At 41.3% G+C, this 25,251-nt stretch overlaps 4 non-coding genes and 2 pseudogenes across 4 annotated transcripts; all 6 read left to right on the forward strand.

Moving 5' to 3' along the window:
* Positions 1 to 787: 787 nt before the first annotated feature.
* On the forward strand, positions 788 to 963 carry LOC130113544 (small nucleolar RNA U3; annotated as a pseudogene).
* A 2,161-nt stretch (positions 964 to 3,124) lies between these two features.
* On the forward strand, positions 3,125 to 3,335 carry LOC130113546 (small nucleolar RNA U3). Its single transcript, XR_008810329.1, has one exon. It is a non-coding gene; the product is annotated as a small nucleolar RNA U3 (small nucleolar RNA).
* Positions 3,336 to 6,720: 3,385 nt separating this feature from the next.
* On the forward strand, positions 6,721 to 6,938 carry LOC130113523 (small nucleolar RNA U3). The gene has a single exon (XR_008810312.1). It is a non-coding gene; the product is annotated as a small nucleolar RNA U3 (small nucleolar RNA).
* A 1,806-nt stretch (positions 6,939 to 8,744) lies between these two features.
* Positions 8,745 to 8,965, forward strand: LOC130113535 (small nucleolar RNA U3). Its single transcript, XR_008810323.1, has one exon. It is a non-coding gene; the product is annotated as a small nucleolar RNA U3 (small nucleolar RNA).
* Positions 8,966 to 9,895: 930 nt separating this feature from the next.
* LOC130113538 (small nucleolar RNA U3) lies at positions 9,896 to 10,071 on the forward strand (annotated as a pseudogene).
* A 6,786-nt stretch (positions 10,072 to 16,857) lies between these two features.
* LOC130113519 (small nucleolar RNA U3) lies at positions 16,858 to 17,072 on the forward strand. Its single transcript, XR_008810308.1, has one exon. It is a non-coding gene; the product is annotated as a small nucleolar RNA U3 (small nucleolar RNA).
* Positions 17,073 to 25,251: the final 8,179 nt, after the last annotated feature.

A 25,251-nucleotide genomic window follows, 5' to 3' on the forward strand; every position in this document is an offset into this window, starting at 1 on the left:
TACTCAATCGATCAAACTCTCTCCAAATTCGTAACCCTAAACCTGGGGGTATCTGTAAGCCAGTATTTGGGCATTGTTGAGGCGCCTGGTCGACATGTGTTGGCTCTGGCATTCAATTCTCTAACCCTTACCTTTCACTCGGAGAAGCCTAGTATTTCCCATCAAAAATGCCATTGCCATGGTTGGCGTGGCTAACATGAAGAGTTAATCTCTGTTGCTGTGGGATTTTCTGCCTGAGCAGGTAAAACCTTTACCTTAACACAAACCCTACCCTTAGGTGTTGAAAGAGCCGTATGTTGATTTTTATCCAAACCTTTCACACCGAGAAGCTCTGTACTTTCCATCAGAAATGCCATTGCAATGGTTAGCTTGGCAACCGCCAAGACAGTCTCTGTTGCTATGGTATTCTTTGTGGGATTGATTCTTAGCAGAAGTCAAGCTAACCACTGCAATGGTATTTGACGGAAAATAATGTCACGGAGCTTAAGGTTTGGATATAATTAACGGATGGCTCTTTCTACATCTTTCTGTAAGGGTTGGGATAGGTTTAGCATAAGAGTTTTATCTGCTCAGGCAGACAGTGTCTGCTGCTGTGGTATTCTCTGTGGAACTACTTTTGAGTAGGAAAAACCCTCACTGTAACCCTATGCCAACCCTGGCCAAAAGATGTAGAAAGAGACCTCCATTAATTTTATCCAAAACTTTCATTTCGAGAAGCTCGGTACTTTCCATCAGAAATGCCATTTCCATCAAATTATGCAAACCTAATCCTAACCAAAAGATTCAGAAGACTACACTTTCAGCGGTAATTTCTGTCGTTCTTGGCTTGAAAAATGTTTAAGTGTGAGTCCGCCACCCACGATGATGAGCTGCGGTGCTTCTTCCTGAGCATGAAGCAGGTACAGCGAAGTGATTTGATTACAAGCTCTGTGCTTTTGAGGCAAAGAGTGCGCTCTGAGTGGTAAAAGAAAAAAATTGAGAAAGCCATCAATTACTTTTATTTTAAACCTAACCCTAAAAACATTAACCTGCAATAGCAGTGAACTTCAATTAAAAAAAAAATCACTTATGATCCAAACCCCATCAACAACTTTTCAAGTTTAAATCAGGATAAACGGTGGATAATCTCAAGGTGTGTGCTTTTGAGGCAAGATGCATCCTCTGATTGGTAAAATGAAGAAATCTATCTATTTTATTGAAACATAACTCTAACAACAAACTGCCATAGCAGAGAACTTCAATTAAAAAAAAAAAAGATTTATAATGCTCCAAACCTCACCAGCAATTTTTCAAGTTTAACACGGGATAAACTAATCAAAATACAGGACAGTGGCAGATCAGTTGTAAAGAACAAAAAATATCCAAATTGAACCCATCAATCTCTCCATAACTCTCATATTGGGGTATCGCTAAGCCAGCGCTTGGGCACTGTCCGCCTGAGCAGAAAAACTTGACACTAAACTCAAACACTACGTCAACCGAAACATGTAGCAAGGACCATCCGTTGATTTTTATCCAAAACTTGTACTACGAGAAGCTTGGTACTTTCTGTCAGAAATGCCATTGCCGTGGTTTCCTTGGCTACTGCGAAGAGTTAGTCTCTGTTGCTATGGTATTCTCTGTGCGATTGTCTGCCTGAGCTGATAAAACCCTTAAACTAAGCGAAACATGGAAGGAGCCGTCCGTTAATTTTATCCAAGACTTTCACTCCGAGAAGCTTGGTACTTTCCATCAGAAATGCGATTGCCGTGGTTAGCCTGGCCACTGCGAAGAGTTAGTCTCTGTTGCTCTGAGATTGTTTGCCTGAGTAGATAAAACCCTTAACCAATCCCAAACCCTGCGTCAACCAAAACATGAAGAAAGTCATCAGTTAATTTGATCCAAAATTGACTACGAGAATTCGGTACTTTATTTCAAAATTGTCATTTCAGTGTTTAGCTTGGCTACCGCGAAGTGGTAGTCTCTGTCGCTGTGGGATTGTCTGCCTGAGCAGACAAAACACTGACCCTAACCCAACCGAAACATGTATGTAGAAAGAACCATCCGTTTATTTTACCCAAAACTATCGCTGCGACAAGCTCGCTGCTCTTCTTCAGAAATGCCATTGCCGTGGTTGGCTTGGCTACCACCAACACGGTCTGGTACTGTGGTACTTCTATGGGATTATCCGGCTGAGCAGATAAAACCCTTTCTCTTAAGTGAAACATGTAGAAAGAGTCATCTGTTAATTTCATCCGGAACTATCACTCCGAGAAGCTCGGTACTTTACATCAGAAATGACTTTGTTGTGATTAGTTTGGCTACTATGAAGAGTTAGACTCTGTTGCTGTGGTATTCTCTGTTTGATTGTCTACCTGAGCTGATAAAACACTTACCCTAAGTGAAACATGTAGAAGGAGCCGTCCATTAATTTTATCACAAGATTTTATTCTGAGCAGCTTGGTACATTCCATCTGAAATACCATTACCGTGGTTAGCTTGTCTATCGAAGTTATTCTCTGTTGCAGTGGTATTCTTTGTAAGATTTTCTGCTTTAGCAGGTGAAACCCTAACTCTATCCCAACCGAAACATCTAGAAAAAGCAATCCATTAATTTTATCTGAAACTATCACTCCATGTTCAGAAATGCTACTGCGAAGAGGTAGTCGCTGTTGATGTGGTATTGTCTGTTGTATTGTTTGCCTGAGCAGACAATACTCTTAGCCTAACTCATCCCTAAACGAAAGATGTAGAAAGGGCAATCTGTTAATTTTATCCAAAGCTTTCAGTTGGAAAATCTCAGTATTTCCATCAGAAATGACTGTCATGGATAGCTTGGCTACTGCTAAGAGTTATTCTCTGTTGTAGTATTTTTTTGTGGGATTGTCTGACTGAGCAGATAAGCCCTAACCCAAACCTTATCTCAAGTGAAACATGTAGAAAGCTCTCTTCGTTCATTTTATGCAAATCTTTTACTCTGAAAAGCTCAGTACTTTCCATCAGAAATGCCATTGCCATGGTTAGCTTTGCTACTGCGACGAGTTGGTGTCTTCCTGTGGTATTCTCTGTAGGATTGTGTGCCAGAGCAGATGAAACCCTTACCCTAACCCAAAGATATGGAGCCATACGTTACGTTTAGCCAAACCTAATCCTATTTTCAGGGATAGGTTCTTTAGTTTTATCGTGAGAAATGTTTTTCTAAAGTGAGTCCGCCACCCACGACGATGAGCTGGGGTACTTCTTCCTGAGCGCTAAGCGGGTACAGAGACGTGGTTTAGTCACAAGCTCTGTGCTTTAGATGATGTTCAATGTTCCTTTCATGGGAGCATCAAGAGAAGGGGCATGTTCTGAATGGTAAAAAGGAAAAAAGTGCAGAAAATCATCAATTTGATCTAAACCTTAGTCTTAACTCTTAAAACATGAAATTGCAATTGCAGAAAAGTTCAATTAAAAAAAAAAAAAAACCACTTGCATTGTTTCAAACCCCACCAACAACTTTTCAAGTTTAAAACGGGATAAAGTAATCAAGATATAAGACAAAGGGAGATCAGTTATAACGAATAAACACCCAATTTGCTCCTAGACTTAACCAATCTATCCATATCCCTAATCCTGGGTGTATTTCTAATCCAGCACTTGGGTATTGGCAGAGGTGCTCAGTTGACATGTGTTGGCTCTGGCATTCAATCCTAACCATAAAGTTAACCTAGTATTTTCAATCTGAAATGCTGTTGCTGTGGTTAGCTTGGCTACTGCCAAGAGTTGGTCTCTGTTGCTGAGGGGTTTTCTGTGGGATTTGCTGCCTGAGCAGATAAAACCTTTACCCTAATACAAACCCAAATGTGTTGAAAGAGCCGTCTGTTAGTTTTATCCAAATCTTGCATACCGAGAAGCTCTGTACTTTCCATCAGAAATGCTATTGTTGGCTTGGCAACCTCCAAGACAGTCTCTGTTGCTATGGTATTATTTGTGGGATTAATTCTTAGCAGGAGCCAAGCTAACCACGGCAATGGTATTTCTGGTGGAATATACTGAGTGTTTCGGAGCTTTTGGTTCAGATATAATTAGCGGCTGGCTCTTTCTACATGTTTTTGTAAGGGTTGGGATAGGTTTAGTATAAGGGTTTTATCTGCTTAGGCAGACAGTCTCTATTGCTGTTGTATTTCTGCGGGATTGTCTGCCTGAACAGATAAAACCCTTACCATAAGTGAAACATTTAGAAAGAGCTGTCCATTAATGTTATCCAAAACTGTCACTCTGAGAAGCTTGGTACTTTACATCAGGAATGCCATTGCCGTAGTTAGCTTGGGTACTACGAAGAGTTAGTCTCTGTGTGATTGACTGCCTGAGCTGATAAAACCCTTATACTAACTGAAATATGTTGAAAGAGCCGTTCAGTAATTTTATTCAAAATTTTTACTACGAGTACCTCTAATTTCCATCATAAATGCCATTGCTGTGGTTAGCTTGGCTACAATGAAGAGTTAGTCTCTGTTGCTATAGTATTCTCTGTGCGATTATCTGTTTAAACAGGTAACACACTTGCCCTAACCCAACCAAAATTTTGTCCAAAACTTTCACTCCAAGATGCTCGGTTTTTCCTTCAAAAATGCCATTGCCATGGTTACCTTGGCTACCACGAAGAGTTAAGTCTCTGTCGCTGTTCTATTTCTGAGGGATTGTCCGCCTAAACAGATAAACCCATTACTCTAAGCGAAACATATAGAAAGCACTCCGTTTATTTCATCCAAAATTTTCAGTCGAAGGTCGGTTCTTTCCTTCAGAAATGCCATTGCCGTGGTTAGCTTGGCTACCACGAAGAGTTGGTCTCTGTTGCTGTTGTATTTCTGAGGGATTGTCCGCCTAAATGGATAAAACGCTTACACTAAGCGAAATATGTAAAAACGCCGGGCATTCATTTTACCCAAATCTTTCCCTCCAAAAAGCTTGGTACTTTCCATCAGAAATGCCATTGCTGTGGTTAGCTTGGCTACCACGAAGAGTTAGTCTCTGTTGTTGTTGTATTTCTGTGGGTTTGTCCGCCTGAACAGATAAAACCCTTACCGTAAGTGAAACATGTAGAAAGAGCCGTCCATTAATGTTATACAAAACTTTCACTCCGAGAAGCTTGGTACTTTCCATCAGGAATGCCATTGCTGTAGTTAGCTTGGCTACTACGAAGAGTTAGTCTCTGTTGCTGTGGTGTTCTCTGTGCGATTGTCTGCCTGAGCTGATAAAACCCTTATACTATGCGACACATGTAGAAAGAGCTGTCCAGTAATTTTATCCAAAGCTTTCACTCCGAGAATCTTGGTACTTTTCTTCAGTAATGCCATTGCCCTGGTTTGCTTGGCTACCACAAAGAGTTAGTCTCTGTTGCTGTTGTATTTCTGCGCGATTGTCCGACTGAACAGATAAAACCCTTACCATAAGTGAAACATGTAGAAAGAGCCGTCCAATAATGTTATCCAAAACTTTCACTTCGAGAAGCTTGGTACTTCCCATCAGGAATGCCATTTCCGTAGTAAGCTTGGGTACTACGAAGATTTAGTCTCTGTTGCTGTGGTGTTCTCTGTGCGATTGACTGCCTGAGCTGATAAAACACTAATGCTAAGCGAAACATGTACAAAGAGCTGTCCATTAATGTTATCCAAAACTTTCACTCCGAGAAGCTTGGTACTTTCCATCTGAAATGCCATTCCCATGGTTAGCTTGGCTACTGCGAAGAGTTAGTCTCTGTTGCTGTGGTGTTGTCTGTGTGATTGTCTGCCTAAGCTGATATAACCCTTTCACTAAGCGAAATATGTGGAAAGAACTGTCCAGTAATTTTATCCAAAACTTTCACTCCGAGAATCTTGGTACCTTCCCTCAGTAATGACATTGCCTTGGTTTGCTTCGCTACCATGAAGAGTTAGTCTCTGTTTCTATTGTGTTTCTGCGGGATTGTCCGACTGAATAGATAAAACCCTTACTATAAGTGAAATATGTAGAATAGCCTTTCATTAATTTTATCCAAAACTTTCACTGCAAGAAACTTGGTACTTTCCATCAGGAATGCCATTGCCGTAGTTAGCTTGGCTACTACGAAGAGTTAGTCTTTGTTGCTGTGGTGTTCTCTGTGTGATTGACTGCCTGAGCTGATAAAATGCTAAGCGAAACATGTAGAAAGAGCCATCCGTTTATTTTACCCAAAACTATCGCTGCGAGAAGCTTGCTACTCTCCTTCAGAAATGCCATTGCCATGGTTGACTTGGCTACCAGCAAGACTGTCTGTTGCTGTGGTATTTCTTTGGGATTATCTGGCTGAGCAGAAAAAAACCCTTACTCGTACGTGAAACATGTAGAAAGAGTCGTCTATTAATTTCATCCGGAACTATCACTCCGAGAAGCTCGGTACTTTCCATCAGACATGACTTTGCTGTGGTTAGTTTGGCTACTATGAAGAGTTAGTCTCTGTTGGTGTGGTATTTTCTTTGGGATTGTGTGGCTGAGCAGATAAAACCCTTAACCTAACCCAAATCCTACCTCAAGCGAAACATGTAGAAAGCACTGTCCGTTAATTTTATGCAAAGCTTTTACTCTGAGAAGCTCTGTACTTTCCATCAGAAATACCATTGCTGTGGTTAGCTTGGCGACTGCGACGAGTTGGTCTCTATTGCTGTGGTATTGTCTGCCAGAGCAGATAAAACTCTTACCCCAACCGTAACCGAAAGATATGGAGCCATCCATTGAGTTTATCAAAATCTAATACTAAGTTCGGGGATAATTTCTTTAGTTTTTATCTTGAGAAATGTTTTTCTAAAGTGCGAGTCCCGCCACCCACCATGATGAGCTGGGGTGCTTCTTCCTGAGCGCTAAGCGGGTACAGAGAAGTTGTTTAATCACAAGCTCTGAGCTTTAGATGACGTTCAATGTTCCTTTTATGGGAGCATCAAGAGAAGGGGCATGTTCTGAGTGGTAAAAAGGAAAAAAAGTGCAGAAATTGATCAATTTGATCTAACCCTAAACCTTACTCTTAACTCTTAAAACATTAAATTGCAATTGCAGAAAAGTTCAATTTGAAAAAAAAACAAAACAAACACTTGTATTGTTCCAAACCCCACCAACAACTTTTCAAGTTTAAAACGGGATAAAGTAATCAAGATATAAGACTGGGAGATCAGTTGTAATGAATAAACACCCAAATTGCCCCCAGACTTAACCAATCAAACTCTATCCATATCCCTAACCCGAATCCTGGGGGTATTTCTAATCCAGCACTTGGGCGTTGGCGGAGGTGCTCAGTTGACATGTGTTGGCTCTGGCATTCAACCCTAACCATAAAGTTAACCTAGTATGTTCAGTGTGAAATGCCGGAGCCGTGGTTAGCTTGGCTACCGCGAAGAGTTGGTCTCTTGCTGTGGGGTTTTCTGTGGGATTTGCTGCCTGAGCAGGTAAAACCTCTACCCCAATACAAACCCCAACCCAAACGTGTTGAAAGAGCCGTCTGTTAATTTTATCCAAATTTTGCATACCGAGAAGCTCTGTACTTCGCATCAGAAATGCCACTGCAGTGATTAGTTTGGCAACCTCCAAGACAGTCTCTGTTGCTATGGTATTATTTGTGGGATTAATTCTTAGCAGGAGCCAAGCTAACCACGGCAATGGTATTTCTGGTGGAAGATACGGAGTGTTTCGGAGCTTGTGGTTTGGATATAATTAGCGGCTGGCTCTTTTTGTAAGGGTTGGGATAGGTTTAGTATAAGGGTTTTATCTGCTTAGGCAGACAGTCGCTGTTGTATTTCTGCGGGATTGTCCGCCTGAACAGATAAAACCCTTACCATAAGTGAAACATGTAGAAAGACGCGTCCATTAATGTTAACCAAAACTTTCACTCCGAGAAGCTTGGTACTTTCCATCAGAAATGCCATTGCTGTGGTTTGCTTCGCTACCATGAAGAGTTAGTCTCTGTTTCTATTGTGTTTCTGCGGGATTGTCCGACTGAATAGATAAAACCCTTACTATAAGTGAAATATGTAGAATAGCCTTTCATTAATTTTATCCAAAACTTTCACTGCAAGAAACTTGGTACTTTCCATCAGGAATGTCATTGCCGTAGTTAGCTTGGCTACTACGAGGAGTTAGTCTTTGTTGCTGTGGTGTTCTCTGTGTGATTGACTGCCTGAGCTGATAAAACGCTAAGCGAAACATGTAGAAAGAGCCATCCGTTTATTTTAGCCAAAGCTATCGCTGTGAGACGCTTGCTACTCTCCATCAGAAATGCCATTGGCTACCACCAAGACTGTCTGTTGCTGTGGTATTTTTTGGGATTATCTGGCTGAGCAGATAAAACCCTTACTCTTACGTGAAACATGTAGAAAGAGTCGTCTGTTAATTTCATCCGGAACTATCACTCCGAGAAGCTCGGTACTTAACATCAGAAATGACTTTGCTGTGGTTAGTTTGGCTACTATGAAGAATGGTCTCTGTTACTGTGGTGTTTTCTTTGGGATTGTGTGGCTGAGCAGATAAAGCCCTTACCCTAACTCAAATCCTACCTCAAGCGAAATATGTAGAAAGCGCTGTCCGTTAATTTTATGCAAAGCTTTTACTCTGAGAAGCTCTCTACTTTCCATCAGAAATACCATTGCCGTGGTTAGCTTGGCTACTGCGACGAGTTGGTCTCTATTGCTGTGGTATTGTCTGTAGGATTGTCTGCCAGAGCAGATAAAACTCTTACCCCAACCGTAACCGAAAGATATAGAGCCATCCATTGAGTTTATCAAAACCTAATACTAATTTCAGAGATAATTTCTTTAGTTTTTATCTAGAGAAATGTTTTTCTAAAGTGCGAGTCCCGCCACTCACCATGATGAGCCTGGGGTGCTAATCCCTGACCGCGAAGCAGGTACAGAGAAGTGGTTTAATCACTCACTCTGGGCTTTTGGTGACCGTTCAGTGTTGCTTTTATGGAGTTATCAAGAGGAAGGAGCATGTTCGGTGTGGTAAAAAGGAGGGGCAAAAATGTAGAAATTCATCAATTTTATTTAAACCTACCCCTAAAACTTAGTCCAAACCCTAAAAACATGACGATTGTAGAAGTGCAATTCAATAAAAAAAACCCACTTGTATTGCTGCAAACCCCACCAACAACTTTTCAAGTTTAAAACGGGATAAACTAATCAAGAGGGAAGACAATGGGGGATCAAGTGTAAAGAATAAACAACCTCCAAATAGATCCTATACCCAATCCATCAAACTCTCTCCAAATTCGTAACCCTAAACCTGGGGGTATCTGTAAGCCAGTATTTGGGCATTGTTGAGGCGCCTGGTTGACATGTGTTGGCTCTGGCATTCAATTCTAACCCTTACCTTTCACTCGGAGAAGCCTAGTATCTCCCATCAAAAATGCCATTGCCATGGTTGGCGTGGCTAACATGAAGAGTTAATCTCTGTTGCTGTGGGATTTTCTGCCCGAGCAGGTAAAACCTTTACCTTAACACAAACCCTACCCTTAGGTGTTGAAAGAGCCGTATGTTGATTTTTATCCAAACCTTTCACACCGAGAAGCTCTGTACTTTCCATCAGAAATGCCATTGCAATGGTTAGCTTGGCAACTGCCAAGACAGTCTCTGTTGCTATGGTATTCTTTGTGGGATTAATTCTTAGCAGAAGTCAAGCTAACCACGGCAATGGTATTTGACGGAAAATACTGTCACGGAGCTCAAGGTTTGGATATAATTAACGGATGGCTCTTTCTGTAAGGGTTGGGATAGGTTTAGTATAAGAGTTTTATCTGCTCAGGCAGACTGTCTGTTGCTGTGGTATTCTCTGTGGAACTACTTTTGAGTAGGAAAAACCCTCACTGTAACCCTACGCCAACCCTGGCCAAAAGATGTAGAAAAAGACGGCCATTAATTTTATCCAAAAGATTCAGAAGACTACACTTTCAGCGGTCATTTCTGTCGTTCTTGGTTTGAAAAATGTTTAAGTGTGAGTCCACCACCCACGATGATGAGCTACGGTGCTTCTTCCTGAGCATGAAGCAGGTACAGAGAAGTGATTTGATTACAAGCTCTGTCCTTTTGAGGCAAAGAGCGTGCTCTGAGTGGTAAAAGAAAAAAATTGAGAAAGCCATCAATTACTTTTATTTTAAACCTAACCCTAAAAACATTAAACTGCAATAGCAGTGAACTTCAACTAAAAAAAAAAAGATTTATAATGCTCCAAACCTCACCAGCAGATTTTCAAGTTTAGCACGGGATAAACTAATCAAGATACAGGACAGTGGCAGATCAGTTGTAAAGAAGAAAAAACATCCAAATTGAACCCATCAATCTCTCCATAACTCTCATATTGGGGTATCGCTAAGCCAGCGGTTGGGCACTGTCCGCCTGAGCTGAAAAACTTGACCCTAAACTCAAACACTACGTCAACCAAAACATGTAGCAAGGACCATCCGTTGATTTTTATCCAAAACGTTTACTACGAGAAGCTTGGTTCTTTCCTTCAGAAATGCAATTGGCGTGGTTAGCTTGGCTACTGCGAAGAGTTAGTCTCTATTGCTGTGATATTCTCTGTGCGATTGACTGCCTGAGCTGATAAAACCCTTATACTAAGTGAAATATGTTGAAAGAGCCGTTCGGTAATTTTATTCAAAATGTTTACTACGAGTACCTCTACTTTCCATCATAAATGCCACTGCCGTGGTTAGTTTGGCTACAATGAAGTTGATCTCTGTTGTTATGGTATTCTCTGTGCGATTATCTGCTTAAACAGGTAACACACTTACCCTAACCCAACCAAAACATGTAAGAAGAGCCATCCGTTAATTTTGTCCAAAACTTTCACTCCAAGATGCTCGGTTTTTCCTTCAAAAATGCCATTGCCGTGGTTACCTTGGCTACCACGAAGAGTTAGTCTCTGTCGCTGTTGTATTTCTGAGGGATTGTCCGCCTAAACAGATAAACCCCTTACTCTAAGTGAAACATTTAGAAAGCACTCCGTTAATTTAATCCAAAATTTTCAGTCCGAGAAGCTCAGTTCTTTCCTTCAGAAATGCCATTGCCGTTGTTAGCTTGGCTACAATGAAGAGTTAATCTCTGTTGCTGTGGTATTCTCTGTGCGATTGTCTGTCTGAGCCGATAAAACCCTTAGATCTAAGCGAAACATGTAGAAAGAGCCGTCCATTAATTTTATCCAAAACTTTCACTCCGAGAATCTTGGTACTTACCCTCAGTAATGACATAGCCCTGGTTTGCTTGGCTACCACGAAGAGTTAGTCTCTGTTGCTTTTGTATTGCTGCGGGATTGTCTGACTGAACAGATAAAACCCTTACCATAAGTGAAACATGTAGATAGTGCCGTCCATTAATGTTATCCAAACCTTTCACTCCGAGAAGCTTGGTACTTTTCATCAGAAATGCCATTGCCGTAATGAGCTTGGCTACTGCGAAGAGTTAGTCTCTGTTGCTGTGGTAGTCTCTCTGCGATTGTGTGCCTGAGCTGATAAAACCCTTACCCTAAGTGAAACATGTAGAAACGGTCTCTGTCAATTTTTTGCCCCGAAAGTATCACTCAGAAGCTCGGTACTTGAGAAGAGCAGTGCCATTGCTGTGGTTAGCTTGTCTACGACGAAGTAATTCTCTGTTGCTGTGGGATTGTCTGCCTGAGCAGGTAAATCCCTTGCGCCAACCAAACCTAAACATTGTAGAAAGTGCATACGTTAATAAGATCGAAAAACTGTCACTCCGAGAAGCTTGGTACTTTCCATCAGAAATTTCATGGCCATGGTGAGCTTTGCTACTGCGAAGAGTTAGCCTCTGTTGCTGTGAGATTGTCTGCCTGAGCAGGTAAAACCCTTACCCTATCCCAACCGAAACATGTAGAAAGAGCAATCCATTAGTTTTATCTGAAACTATCGTTCCATGTTCAGAAATGCTACTGCGAAGAATTATTCTCTGTTGCTGTGGTATTGTGTGTTGGATTGTTTGCCCGAGCAGACAAAAACCTTAGCCTAACTCATCCCTAACCGAAAGATGTAGAAAGAGTCCTCCATTAATTTTATCCAAAACTTTCACTCTAAGAAGCTTGGTTCTTTCTTTCAGAAATGACTTTGCCATAGATAGCATGGCTACTGCTAAGAGTTGTTCTCTGTTGTTGTGGTATTTTGTTGTGAGATGGTGTGACTGAGTAGATAAGCCCAAACCCTACCTCAAGCGAAACATGTAGAAAGCGCTGTCCGTTAATTTTATGCAAACCTTTTACTTTGAAAAGCTGGGTTCTTTCCTTCAGAAATGCAATTGCCGTGGTTAGCTTGGCTACTGTGAAGAGTTTGTCTCTATTGCTGTATTCTTTGTAGGATCGTCTGCTAGAGCAGATAAAACCCTTACAACTAAGACAAACATGTAGAAAGAGCCGTCCGTTAATTTTATCCGAAACTGTTCCTCCAAGAAGCTCGGTACTTTCCATCTGAAATGTCATTTACGTGGTTAGCTTGTCTAGCGAAGTTATTCTCTGTTGCGGTGGTATTCTCTGTAGGATTTTTGGCCTGAGCAGATAAAACCCATTACTCTTAAGTGAAACCTGTAGAAAGAGTTGTCCGTTAATTTTAACTGAAACTATCACTCCAAGAAGCTTGGTACTTTTCATCAGAAATGCCATTGCCGTGGTTAGCTTGGCTACCACGAAGAGTTGGTGTCTGTTGCTGTGGTATTTTCTGTGGGATCGATTTGCCTGAGCTGATAAAACCCTTACCGTAGCCCTATCCCAAACCTAACCAAAAGATGTAGAAAGAGCCAACCCTTAATTTTATCCAAAAGTTTTACTCCGAGAAGCGCTGTACTTTTCCTCTGAAATGCCACTGCCATGGTTGGCTTATGTATGCGAAGGTATTCTCTCTTGCAGTGGTATTCTCTGTAGGATTTTCTGCCTGAACAGGTAAAACCCGTACCCTACCCCAACCCAAACATGTACAAAGAGCATATGTTAATTTTATCCGAAACTATCACTCCGAGAAGCTCTGTACCTTCCATCAGAAATGCCATTGCCGTGGTTCGCTTTGCTACCATGAAGAGTTAGTCTCTTTTGCTGTGGTATTCTCTGTGGGATTTTCTGCCTGAGTAAGTAAAACCCTCACCCTAACCAAACTGAAATGCGTAGAGAGAGCATACGTTAATGTTATCAGAAACTATCACTCCTAGAAGCTTGGCACTTTTCATCAGAAATGCCATTGCCGTGGTTCGCTTTGCTACCATGAAGAGTTAGTCTCTTTTGCTGTGGTATTCTCTGTGGGATTTTCTGCCTGAGTAAGTAAAACCCTCACCCTAACCAAACTGAAATGCGTAGAGAGAGCATACGTTAATGTTATCAGAAACTATCACTCCTAGAAGCTTGGCACTTTTCATCAGAAATGACATTGCTGTGCATAGCCTGGCTACTGCTTAGTTGGTCTCTGTGGTGTTCTGTGCGATTGTCTGCCTGAGCTGATAAACCCCTACCCTAAGCAAAACATGTCGAAAGAGCCATCCGTTAATTTTATTCTTTTCACTCCGTGAAGCTCAGTACTTTCTGTCAGAAATGCCATTGTTGTGGTTGGTTTGGCTTTCGCAAAGAGTTGATCTCTGTTGCTGTGGTATTCTCTGTGGGATGGTCTGCCTGAACCGATAAAACACTTACCCTAACCCAGGGGTCGGGAACCTTTTTGACTGGGAGAGCCATAAAAGCCAAATATTTCTAAATATATTTCATTGAGAGCCATATAGTATTTTTAACGTATAATAAATTAAATATGTCTTACTTTTAATGCGACTTCTGGTGCTGCATGGTTTTGCTGATGGCCTTGTAGTCTGGTTCATACGTGGTGAGGTTGAGCTTCATGCAGGCGTTGAGGCTTCCATCAGTTAAACGTGAGCGTAGGTTGGTCTTAATGTTCCTCATATGCGAGAAAGACTGTTCACATGCATATGTAGAGCCAAACATTGTCAATACGGCAATACTCACACGCTGCATTGTGTGGTATGTCACAGGAAGCTCGTTCCAAGTTTTAAGAATCAGCTGGTCTTCAGGTTGAAGATTTTTAATTTCTGTCCACTTGTGTTCCCTCGCCAGCTCTGCTCGCTGTCGCGCAAGACTTTCCAACTCTCCATTAAGTGACTTGAACTTACTCATCCACATGTCTGATGCCTTCAGGTCAGCAACTTCCAGCTCAAAGTCTCCGATAGAGACCCCGGGGATGCATGTCAGGTCGATTTTGTCCACTGCACACTCATGTGGATGAGTGATGAACTTGAAAAGACCAGTGCGCGCACGAAATTCTCCAAAACGTGCTTTGAATGACTGCAGGAGATTGAACGTAAAGCCAGCTAGCTGCTGGAGATCCAGATGTTGAGTGGAGTCACTTGCTAAGCATGCATCTCTAAATTGTTGCAGTCTTTCAAAGTGCAGAAGACGACCTGTTTCAATGTCCCTGAGAAAGACTTCCAGCTTGCTTTCAAATGCAAACACTGCTTGTTGAAGGGATGAGATTGTATTTCCAATACCTTGCATTTTCACATTGAGCTGGTTCAGATGGCCAGTTATGTCCACGAGATAGTGAAACTGCAGGAGCCAGTCAGTGTTGTCTAGCTCAGGATGCTTGACGCCTTTCATTTCAAGAAAAGTCCGGATTTCACTCAGGCAAGCTGCAAAACGGCTGAGCACCTTCCCCCTTGACAACCTACGCACGTTGCTGTGTAAAAGCAGACCGGGATAATGATTCCCAACTTCTTCTAACAGAGCTTTAAACTGGCGATCATTTAAAGCTCGGGCAACAATAAAGTTGACCACTCGAATGACCAGAGACATCACCTCACCAAGCTCCTGGCCACACGTCTGAGCGCAAAGCGCCTCCTGGTGCAGGATGCAATGAAAACTTAGGATGGCTCTCTTTTCATGTTCACGGAGAAGCGCTACAAATCCTTTGTTCTTCCCCAACATACAGGGTGCACCATCAGTACAGACAGAAATAAGTTTATCCATCGGTAGTTTTTTTTCTTTAGCAAACTCCATGAAAGACATGAATAAATCCTCTCCTCTTGTTGTCCCTTTCATTGGCAAAACAGCCAAGCTTTCCTCACGCAGTGTGTCACCTGCAGCATACCTGGCAATGATACTGCACTGAGATAGATGGCTAACGTCTGTTGACTCATCTAACGCGAGAGAAAAGTATGTCCCGGCGTTTATGTCCTTAATTTGTGTTTCCTCGACTTGATTTGCCATCATGATGCTACGATCGTGCACAGTTCTTGCTGACAGGGGCATGTCTTTTATTCGTTTGATTATCTTGTCTTTATTTGGGAAGTCATCAAACAGTTCATTGGCCACATCAAGCATGAATGTTTTGGCATACTCGCCATCTGTGAATGACTTTCCATTCCTTACTATTGCCAAAGCCCCCGCAAAGCTAGCGGAATTCCCGTCACCTTGCTTGGTCCACACACGTAGTTGCTGCTGACTCGTCTGCACTCTCCGCTGTAGCTCCTCGCATGCCCTTTTCCTGCTGTCCCCCGCTGGATATTTCCATGCAAATGAAGCATGGTGCGTATCGAAGTGCCGCTTTATATTTGACCGTTTCATCGATGCAATTTTATCATTGCATATAAGACATACCGCAGATCCTGCTCTCTCCACAAATGCAAATTCCTCTGTCCACGCAGCCTGGAATGCACGGTAATCATCGTCCTTTTTTCTTTTCGCCATCTTTTCCATTACAAGGGTTGAAGCGGATAAACTAGTTGGCTATCTGATAAAATTGATTTCTTCACCTTTACAATGACCCGGACATGCTCGCGAGCCATTGGTTCCCGACCCGACCCACGGGTGACCCGTGACCCGTGAAATTTATCTTCAAAACTAATTTCTGTTTACTTTAAAATGACACAGTATTATTAAGAAATATCACAAGTATTTTAAAATCAGTTCCAAACTGATTTTTTTGAAAAAAAATAATTTTCAACTCAAAATTGTCTGGGAGCCATATGCCGTCACCGGAAGAGCCATATATGGCTCGCGAGCCATAGGTTCCCGACCGCTGCCCTAACCCAACCGAAACGTGTAGAAAGAGCCATCTGTTAATTTTATCCAAAACTATCACTCCATGAAGCTCTGTACTTTCCATCAGAAATGTCTTTGCCATGGTTAGTTTGGCAACTGTGAAGAGTTAGTCGATGTTGCTGAGGTATTGTCTGCCCGAGCAGATAAAACTCTTAGCCTAACTCATCCCTAACCGAAAGATGTAGAAAGAGCCATCTTTTTTTTCTTTTTTATGATTTAATAGTTTTTTTCACAATAATAAAACATATAAACAAGTATTTCAGTTTGAAATAACATGGACATTAAATCAGAATACGAACGAAACGAGCACAACCATACCAAAAATAAATAAAAGGAGAGCCATCCTGAAATAATGAAAGAAGAAAAAAAAAGAGGAAAAAACAAACAAAAGAAGAAAAAACATGACTGTGAGCCATCTTTTAATTTTATCTAAACGTTTCACTCAGAAAAGGTCAGTACTTTCCCTCAGAAATGACTTTGTCATGGATAGCTTGGCTACTGTCAAGAGTTATTCTCTGTTGTGGTATTTTTTTTGTGGGATTGTCTGACTGAGCAGATAATTCCTAACCCAAACCCTACCTCAAGTGAAACCTGTAGAAAGCGCTGTCTGTTAATTTTATGCAAAACTTTTACTCTGAAAAGCTCGGTTCTTTGCTTTAGAAATGCCATTGCCATGGATAGCTTGGCTATCGCGACGAGTTAGTCTGTATTGCTGTGGCTCTGTAAGATTGTCTGCCAGAGCAGATAGAACCCTTATCCCAACGCTAACTGAAAGATATAGAGCCACCCGTTATGTTTATCCACACCTCATCCTAATTTCGGGGATAATTTCTTTAGTTCTCATGTTGAGAAATGTTTTTCTAAAGTGTGAGTCCCGCCACCCACAATGATGAGCTGGGGTGCTTCTTCCTGAGTGCGAAGCAGGTACAGAGAAGTGGTTTAATCACAAGCTCTGTGCTTTTGGTGACCGTTCAGTGTTCCTTTTATGGGAGCATCAAGGGAAGGAGCATGTTCTGAGTGGTAAAAAGGGAAAAAAATGCAAGAATTCGTCAATTTTATCCAAATCTAAACCTTAGTCCTAACCCTAAAAACATTAAATTGCAGAAAAGTACAATTAAAAAAAAAAAAACACACCCACTCATTAATTTGGTATATAAAATGTGTTGCTATATAAAAATCCCAAAATCCAACCCAACAGGCTTGAAAACATAGGAATTGACACCAAGATCAATCAAGCCAAAAAAACGACACAAAATATATATAAAAAAAGCCATTTTTGGAGGCTAATTTGACAGCCATCTTGAAAAATGGCCTCCATCTTGGAATTTCAAGTGGCCAATCGGACAGATTTGATTGGAAGCCTGTGGAGAAGAAATGCACCAAATTTCATGCTTGTATCATAATTTGCACAATTCCACTCGAGTTTGGCTTTTATCCGCTCCACTATAACCCAAAACATACCTCAACCGCAACATATAGAAAGAGCCATCTGTACACTTTATCCAAAACTGTCACTCCGAGAAGCTTGGTACTTCCCATCAGAAATGTCATTGCCATTGTTAGCTTAAGAGTTCGTCTTTGTTGTTGTGATATTTTACAGTATACCCACCAGCAACAAGCTCCCCTCACTACACATACCCAAATAGTGCCCAAACAAATTTTAACAAAAACCAGCGTCCCCCAAAAATACTTTGGGGGACATTTGTCCCTGATTTAGTTTGTCTCGTCAAAGACTGGTTTGTTTGTTCCTGGTTTAGTTTGTCAAGTCATAAAGACTGGATTATTATTTGTTCCTGATTTAGTTTCTCAAGTCATAAAGACTGGATTATTGTTTGTACTTGGTTTAATTTGTCAGGTCATAAAGACTGGATTATTGTTTGTTCCAGATTTAGTATGTCAAGTCATAAAGACTGGATTATTTTCAGTTTTATTGTCATTAAAAACAATGTGCAAGCACATGTTCCTGAGTTAGGGTCTCAAGTCATGAAGACTGAGTTATTTGTTCCTGATTTAGTTTGTCAAGTCATAAAGGCTGGATTTTTTTTTCCCCCTGATAGTTTGTCAAGTCATAAATACTGGTTTATTGTTTGTTCCTGGTGAGTTTGTCAAGTGAAAGACTGGATTATTGTTTGAAGCCTGGTTTCTGTCTGATTTATTTTTTTTCTGTACTTGGGTCCATACCAAACCAAGGTCCTAACAAAGATGTGCCCCCCCTTCTTTATTTATTAACTGTGTTCCCCAGCTGTGAGAGGAACTTGTATTGGAGATGTGTGTGTGTGTGTGTGTGCGCAACATGGTATTTGATAGATATAATATACAGTATAGAGCAGAGAACATAGAGTATAGATAGATGTAATATAATCGTTAGATAGTATAGAGCAGAGAACATAGAGTATAGAACATAGTATAGATAGATGTAATATAATCGTTAGATAGTATAGAGCAGAGAACATAGAGTATAGGACATAGTATAGTTAGATATAATCGATGGATATAATGGTATAGAGCAGAGAACATGGCAGAGACAAGTTGATTTGAAGATATGCTTTTTGGTAAATAATTTTATTAGCCACACGAGCAAAACCGGTGGAATTAGTTTTTGCTACATTTTGATTCTGCAGCACAATATATACATGTACAACAACAGACACTCCACAAATCATGAACAATACAGTTACACAATAGCAGAAATAAACATATCAGGTATAACAGGTGAAAGGTGGTATTTATGCCAATGGTGTGTGAGGATGGGACTATAGGGTGGAATTCAGAGTCTTGATGGATAGGGAGAAAAAAACTGCAAAGCGTGTAGTCTTAGTTGACAGTGACCTGTAGCACTTCCCTGAGAGGAGCTGGAAGAGGTGATGAGCAGGATGTGAGGGGTCGCAGGTGATCTTTGCTCGCTTTACAGTCCAGTTAGTATGTAGAGATTCAACTGAGGGGAATGGGTTGCCTATGATTTTGGATGCCTTGTTGACAATCTGCTGCAGTTTTTTCATGTTTGACTGTCTGTGCTGCTGTACCATACGGTAATACTGTAATAGAAGATGTTGTGATGGACTCGGGTAATGGCTGAGTAAAATGACGAGCAGTAGATGTTTGATCCGGTACTTTTTTCTTTTTTCACAAATTTTATTTATTGAAATTTTACAATCAAAATGTTATACAGACATATATGAAGTCAATGTTTATTGGTCCACTTCATTCAAACATGAAACCTACCGCTAAAAATTTGGTGTCATCTTTGACCAGTGTCTTTTGATCACCATGTTACTAAGGTTGTCCAATCCTGTTTCCTTCAGCTACAAAATATTGCAAAAATCACTTTTAAAGACATCGAAAAATTAATTCACACTTTCTCCCTTCTAGATTAATGTAACTTTCTCTACTCTGGCCTCAACTATGCTACTTTAAATCATCTACAGTTGGTTCAAAATGCAGTTGCTAAACTAACTAGAACTAGTTGTAGGTCCCCTATTACCCCTATTCTTGCATCTCTTCATTGGCCTCCTGTAAAGTTCAGAATAATCTTGAGTTTACTGATTACATTTAAAGCACTGCATGATCTTGCCCCCAGTTATACTTGCGATCTTCTCATTTCACTTTCAGACCACTCTGATCCTCAAACCTCAGTTATATTTCCCTCAAAGCACAGACACAAGTGGCTTTCTCGCTACTGGTTTATTTGAAAGTTGTCTTCGCCTCCAAATCCACCATGAAAACTGACAGTATTAATGACCCATGAAGACCATAATAGCTTCACGTGGAAAAAAATGGTATACGCTCCATGTTGCGTAACATATATTGAAGTAACATACAGACAAAGAAAATGCCTATGACTCAGAAAATGGGTTATAAAGCAAACTGGGCTAAATAATCTAAAATAGGTTTGGCTAAGGAAGCATTGAAAAGAATATTATTCAGACAACAGTATTATAAAAGAGAAACGGCCGGCATTTATTAAACATATTAATAACAACACAAGTGCACTTTGAATGGTCAATAAGGAAAATAATAAGGGTCAAACCCCTTTTGGTCTGTCTGTAATGTCTTTTCAGTGTGTAGACTCAGAGCTCTGGTCAAAAAGAGAAAATATAAAAAGATAAAAGTCTGAAACTACCTGGGTAGTGTGTGTAGTGTTCATTCACAAAAATGGAGATCTCCAAAACGGTCTTGTCTGTCTCTCCTGGTCGTCCTCAATGGAGAAGCAAGACGCCACTCTTCCACGTGCTGTCTACGCCTCGTGGGTCACAGGGCTTGCTGCTCCCTTCTCTTTGGGAAGGAATCCAGTACACAAAGAAACCAACCTGCATACCGCAGGATAGAAAATAAGTCTCTACTCTCTAAAGCACCAGATCTAGAATATTTGAATCAATCTTTCACATTCCCAAATAATGGAATTAGGAAACAAAACGAAGCTAGTGAAGGTCCTTGCAGCTAACAAGTACAAATCACAGCGGAATCATATAACATTTCACATTCATATTAAGCTATAGGATATAGGCTATCTGAAAATCCTCTGATTTGGTTCTTGTAATGAAATGTTCTAGGTTCTCTTCAGTTCTAGGCCTAACAGGCCTACACATTATAAGACAACTACTATGCTACTATAGTGCATGGATAGAAAAAAGACAAACATGGCTAAACTAGCACATGGTTAGCTACTGTAGAAACTCACTGAAGAATCCGGGCAAATAAAGAAAACAGGTTTCCAAGCAAGCAATCCTCTGCAATCCAAACGGGATTAATTAATTTAAACTGGTAAACTTAAATGAGTAAGGGTAACAAAGGCATACATTTTGTATCTCTGTTCCAGCTTCTACGAGTTGGACTTTGGTTCATTTGTCTGCAGCTCAATAAAGGTCTGCAGTCAATCTTTTACTCTCGTTCTGATCTGACGAGGCCTGGTAATTTTCCATTTGGACAGGCTGCTAGCGCCCTCTACAGGGGACTGCATGGACATGCATTAACTCTTTCTAGGGCAGCTAAAATCAGGGGGGTTACACCTCGTTGGCTGCATGCTTCGACAGGGAAGTCGTCAAATCTTGTTTGTAAATATTAACTTCTCAAAGTTCGCTATATACGACATAAACTTTCATTACACATGAAGTCTTGTTAGTTGCTTGCTTGCGGAGATCTTCCCTTCATCTAACTTATGTGAAAGAAACCCAACAGGATTTGCCCCTTAACATTAAAATCAGCTGTCAAAATAAGTCTCAATACAAATCATAGTTGCATGTAATACAATAATTGCTTGCCGGTACTGCTTAAGAGTCTTCCTGATGTATACATATGTGTACGTAACCTTAAGCTGAGACTTCAAAATGATAGTACTATTACTTGTAATAAATGAAATGATGTATATATAACAAATGCAGTTAAAATGAACTCTCAATCATAACACTGGTCTTGGAAAAGGTAGACGAATATTACAAATTATGTAAACATGATGGCATCAGTCTTTTATCTATTGCTTATTCCAACTGCAAAACAAAATATGACTTCGCCTTTGCAGTTTCAGCCCCAAGCCTCTGGAATAATCTCCCCCAATCTATTAAATTTGCTAAATCTTCGATTTCTTTTAAGCGGCTTCTAAAAACCCATCTTTTAATGGATTCCCACGTTTGACTTCTGTTTTGTTTTTTTAGCTTGGTCTGTTACTACCGGTTCTATATAGTGTGTGTGTGTGTATATATATATATTAAAGATTTCATTCACTTTGTATTTGTTCGCATTTTGTGTATGTAATGTAAAGCACTTTGTAACGGTGTTTAACAGTGATATAAATAAAATGATGTAAATAAAATTTTGCTTGCTTCAAACTAATGGGACTGTGTCCAGATAGATGGTTTCCTCAGTTTTAGGTAGTAATTGTCGTCTTAATGCTTTCCACAGATACTGTTCTCTGGCCATGACAATTGCACTCCTTGTCGGCCGGTTTAATCTTTCTGTTATCGAGGAGTTCCGATAAGGCTCTGTCTTTTGTACTATTAGGTTTTACTACATGCTGTATGCGGAAGAATTTGTCGAAATAATTCAAATTGGCCACAATGAGGGTCGCGAGTTCCGCCAGCAGCGTGCTGTTAGGAGTCTATTCCGACTTGGGAGTGAATGGCAGGGGCTCCGCATCTGTGCTGTCCTTGTAATACACTGCTAGTTTCAGTCTTCTGTGGCATTGTTGAATGTCCCTTCTGATCTGTTCCATTATGCTTTTTGTTACTTAGTTGGAATGAATTTTATTCCTCTGTTCAGTAGGGTTAATTGTGGGGAAGTTGGGAGAAAGTTTTTCGCTAGTACATTTTCATTCCCGTCCTGTATCGGCAGGCTTGTGGGGACTTTTAATTTAAATACTCCAACCAGTTTTGTCAGTAATTATATTGCCGTCTGTGGAGTCCAGTGCACATTGTCCTATAAGTCTCGAAGAGTCCTATTTAGTGGTGGCATGGTTGGAGTTGCCTTTGATGTATTCATTCAGTTTTTGTAGGTTTGTTTGTTCCCCCAGCAAGAGGCTTGTGGAGTAGTTAATCATGGGTATCTGCACATTGGCCCGTGGGAATTTGCTTTTTGCTGCTCTGATGCCCCCTGAAGCTGCTTGATGGTGGTCTTTTTCAGTTTTTGTGATCTATTACTTCGCCTAAAGGACACAATCACCTCTTCCATTGTGTTGGAGTGGGTGGCTTTGTTGGTTGTGCTCTCCACATGTCTGAATGTGGCTCCCGGATAACTGTCAATTTGTAGGTTAGCCAAGTCGAAAGGTGGGAATTTGGCAGCATTTGAGTCTCCCATTATCAGTATAGTTTTGCTTGTGCTTATGTTAAACCTCTAGTCTTGGCATTTGTTTTGTTTGTTTGCCAGATAGTCTGGGGTATAGTGGTCAGGTTTATTTTTCGTCCGGCGTCCACTTCCAGACAGCTCTGTTTAGCTGTTGTGTGATTTGGTGTGAGGGTCAGACCAGTCAGGCTTGGTGAGTTGTTGTTGGGACGGTCCCGCCTCGTCCTGTAGGAGTGTTTATTTGGTCTGGATTCGCATATGGATCAGTCTGTTGGGTGGGTATTCCAGTGTGGTTCTTTTGGGGATGGTGCCTGCGGTGGTGGTGTGGGGAGTATAGTCCTGCTTTTCAGCTGGCCAGTCTCCCCTGATCTCTGCGGCCTCGCTGGTCCTCAGTTGCAGCTGTGGGGCCGTAGACGGCTGTGGGCGATCACTCATTGTTTGCGTGGGGGAGGTTGTTTGCTGTTTTCTGCCCCCGTGATGCGATTCGGCGGCACATGGACTTGGGTGACCACAAGCTTCGTTGTACCAGATGGCCCCGCCATTGGTGATTGACTTGGGCGTTTGGTGGCTTCGATTGGCTGTCCTCAGCCTCGAAGTCTGTCAATTTGGAGATGAATATTGTCTGTCGTCAATCGTCTCCTCCTGCAAGTGGCAGCCCAGGCCTTTCCTTGCCGAGGATGAGGCTACCTGGAACGGGCCATCCTAGTCCCGTGTGTATAGGTTGGTGAATTTATCCATTTCTCCTTTTATCAAGTTTTTGTAGTGTTGCTGTACTATTCTCATGGTTGTGGCAGCCCAGTTTTTTTGCAATGTCCTCAATCTTTCTCCGTGTCTTCGTTCAGGACTGCTGGTTCAATGTTGGTAGTCAAATTGTTGGCCAGACTAGCTGGTTGGTTGGGGGCTGCTGTGAGGCCGATGCAGTTTTCGAGTGATGGTTTGCTGTGAGCAGTTTATGAAAATTCGCCGTCTTTAAGCCGAAGTCTGTCATCAGACCGTTGTCTTTAATTTCATTTAGCTCTATTTGTTGTTGTAGAGGGCCTTAAAGGAGCAGCAGCCCCTGGTGAATCTACCCTCAAATGTGTATCACCACAGTGGCATAGAAAGGGACTGTCTGTAAGCAGCTACTCGGTGAAAAGAATCTCACCCTGGAATTAGCGATAAGCACCTGTGTGCTTCATGAACAGTCAGAAAAGAGCTCCAAGGAGTTAAAGAAAGAAGCGGATATGTAGGCTATTCAGAAAACTCGCTGTGGCAACTGCAATGGACAACACACGCTCCTGACTGTAGTAAATGTTATGCATTCAATAAACAATGCAATAATTGTGGCAAACTCAATCACTCTGTTAAATGCTGCAGATCCACACCAGCATTGCCCATAGTTGGCGCCAAAGCCCCCCAGTCATTACTAAAAAAGACAGCCAGATAGCGAGAACGATCTGACCACACAACCGGACAGTGCTTTGGATGATACGTTTTTTTGCGACCCAGTTGATTCAGCCACTCGGGAGAAATCTTCACAACGCTGAAACTGAAAAGTGGAAAGGGCAACTGAAGGTAAAATTGGTTTACACTTTGATTTTTGTATTGTCTTTTAACATTTCTCTGTTCAGCACACGTATTCTTATCTCATTTGTAGCCAGGCTCTGCTTAGGTTTGGCGGTGGAGAATGCGTGGTTGCCAGATACAGCTGATAGTTTCCAGCCCAAAAGCTGTCCAAAAACCGCCAGGATGCACATAAAACTGCCCAAAATGTAAAATCAATATATAGTTCAGTAATGTTATTTAATTGCCATACCATCCAGCATAAAAACAATGTACACTGACAGCCGAAGCACGCACAAAATAGCCTAACTCTTATAATGAGAAATTACAGCACCGCAAACCACAGCACTCCTCGGGAAGCGGCAAGTCAGACAGAGCTGAACCAAACAATTATCGTTTTCATGTCAATGCAGCAACAATATGTTGCGATCAAATCTATGTCCCTCTTTGCAAAAGCACAAAGAGGCACAGAGCGTGGTCAGTGTGCTCAAGCGCACGCAGGCATTGCACTTTTACAGGGTAGATTTAAATAGTTTATCTGTGAACATACACAATCAATATTAGCTTTTACTCCAGAGTGTGTGTGTGTGTGTGTGTGTGTGTGTGTGTGTGTGTGTGAGAGAGTGATATCTTGCCTTTAGATGCAGAACAGGCTGTCGGTTGCAACTTGAACACACTGGTGAAAAACACGTGAACTTTGTAGAACTATGTACAGTTTGACACAGCTGTGTAGTACATGGATGAGTCAAACCTCCCCAACAGCTGTGGGGAAGGTTGGAACATGGCTGAGGTACATCTGTGTTAGACCTGTGCGCACATCCATCAGAGCAGAAAGGAGCAGTAATTCCATGCAATTTCTGGTATCGTCCTTGTGTTACTTGGGAAATG

Source organism: Lampris incognitus, chromosome 5, assembly GCF_029633865.1.
Source record: "Lampris incognitus isolate fLamInc1 chromosome 5, fLamInc1.hap2, whole genome shotgun sequence".
NCBI classification, from domain to species: domain Eukaryota; kingdom Metazoa; phylum Chordata; class Actinopteri; order Lampriformes; family Lampridae; genus Lampris; species Lampris incognitus.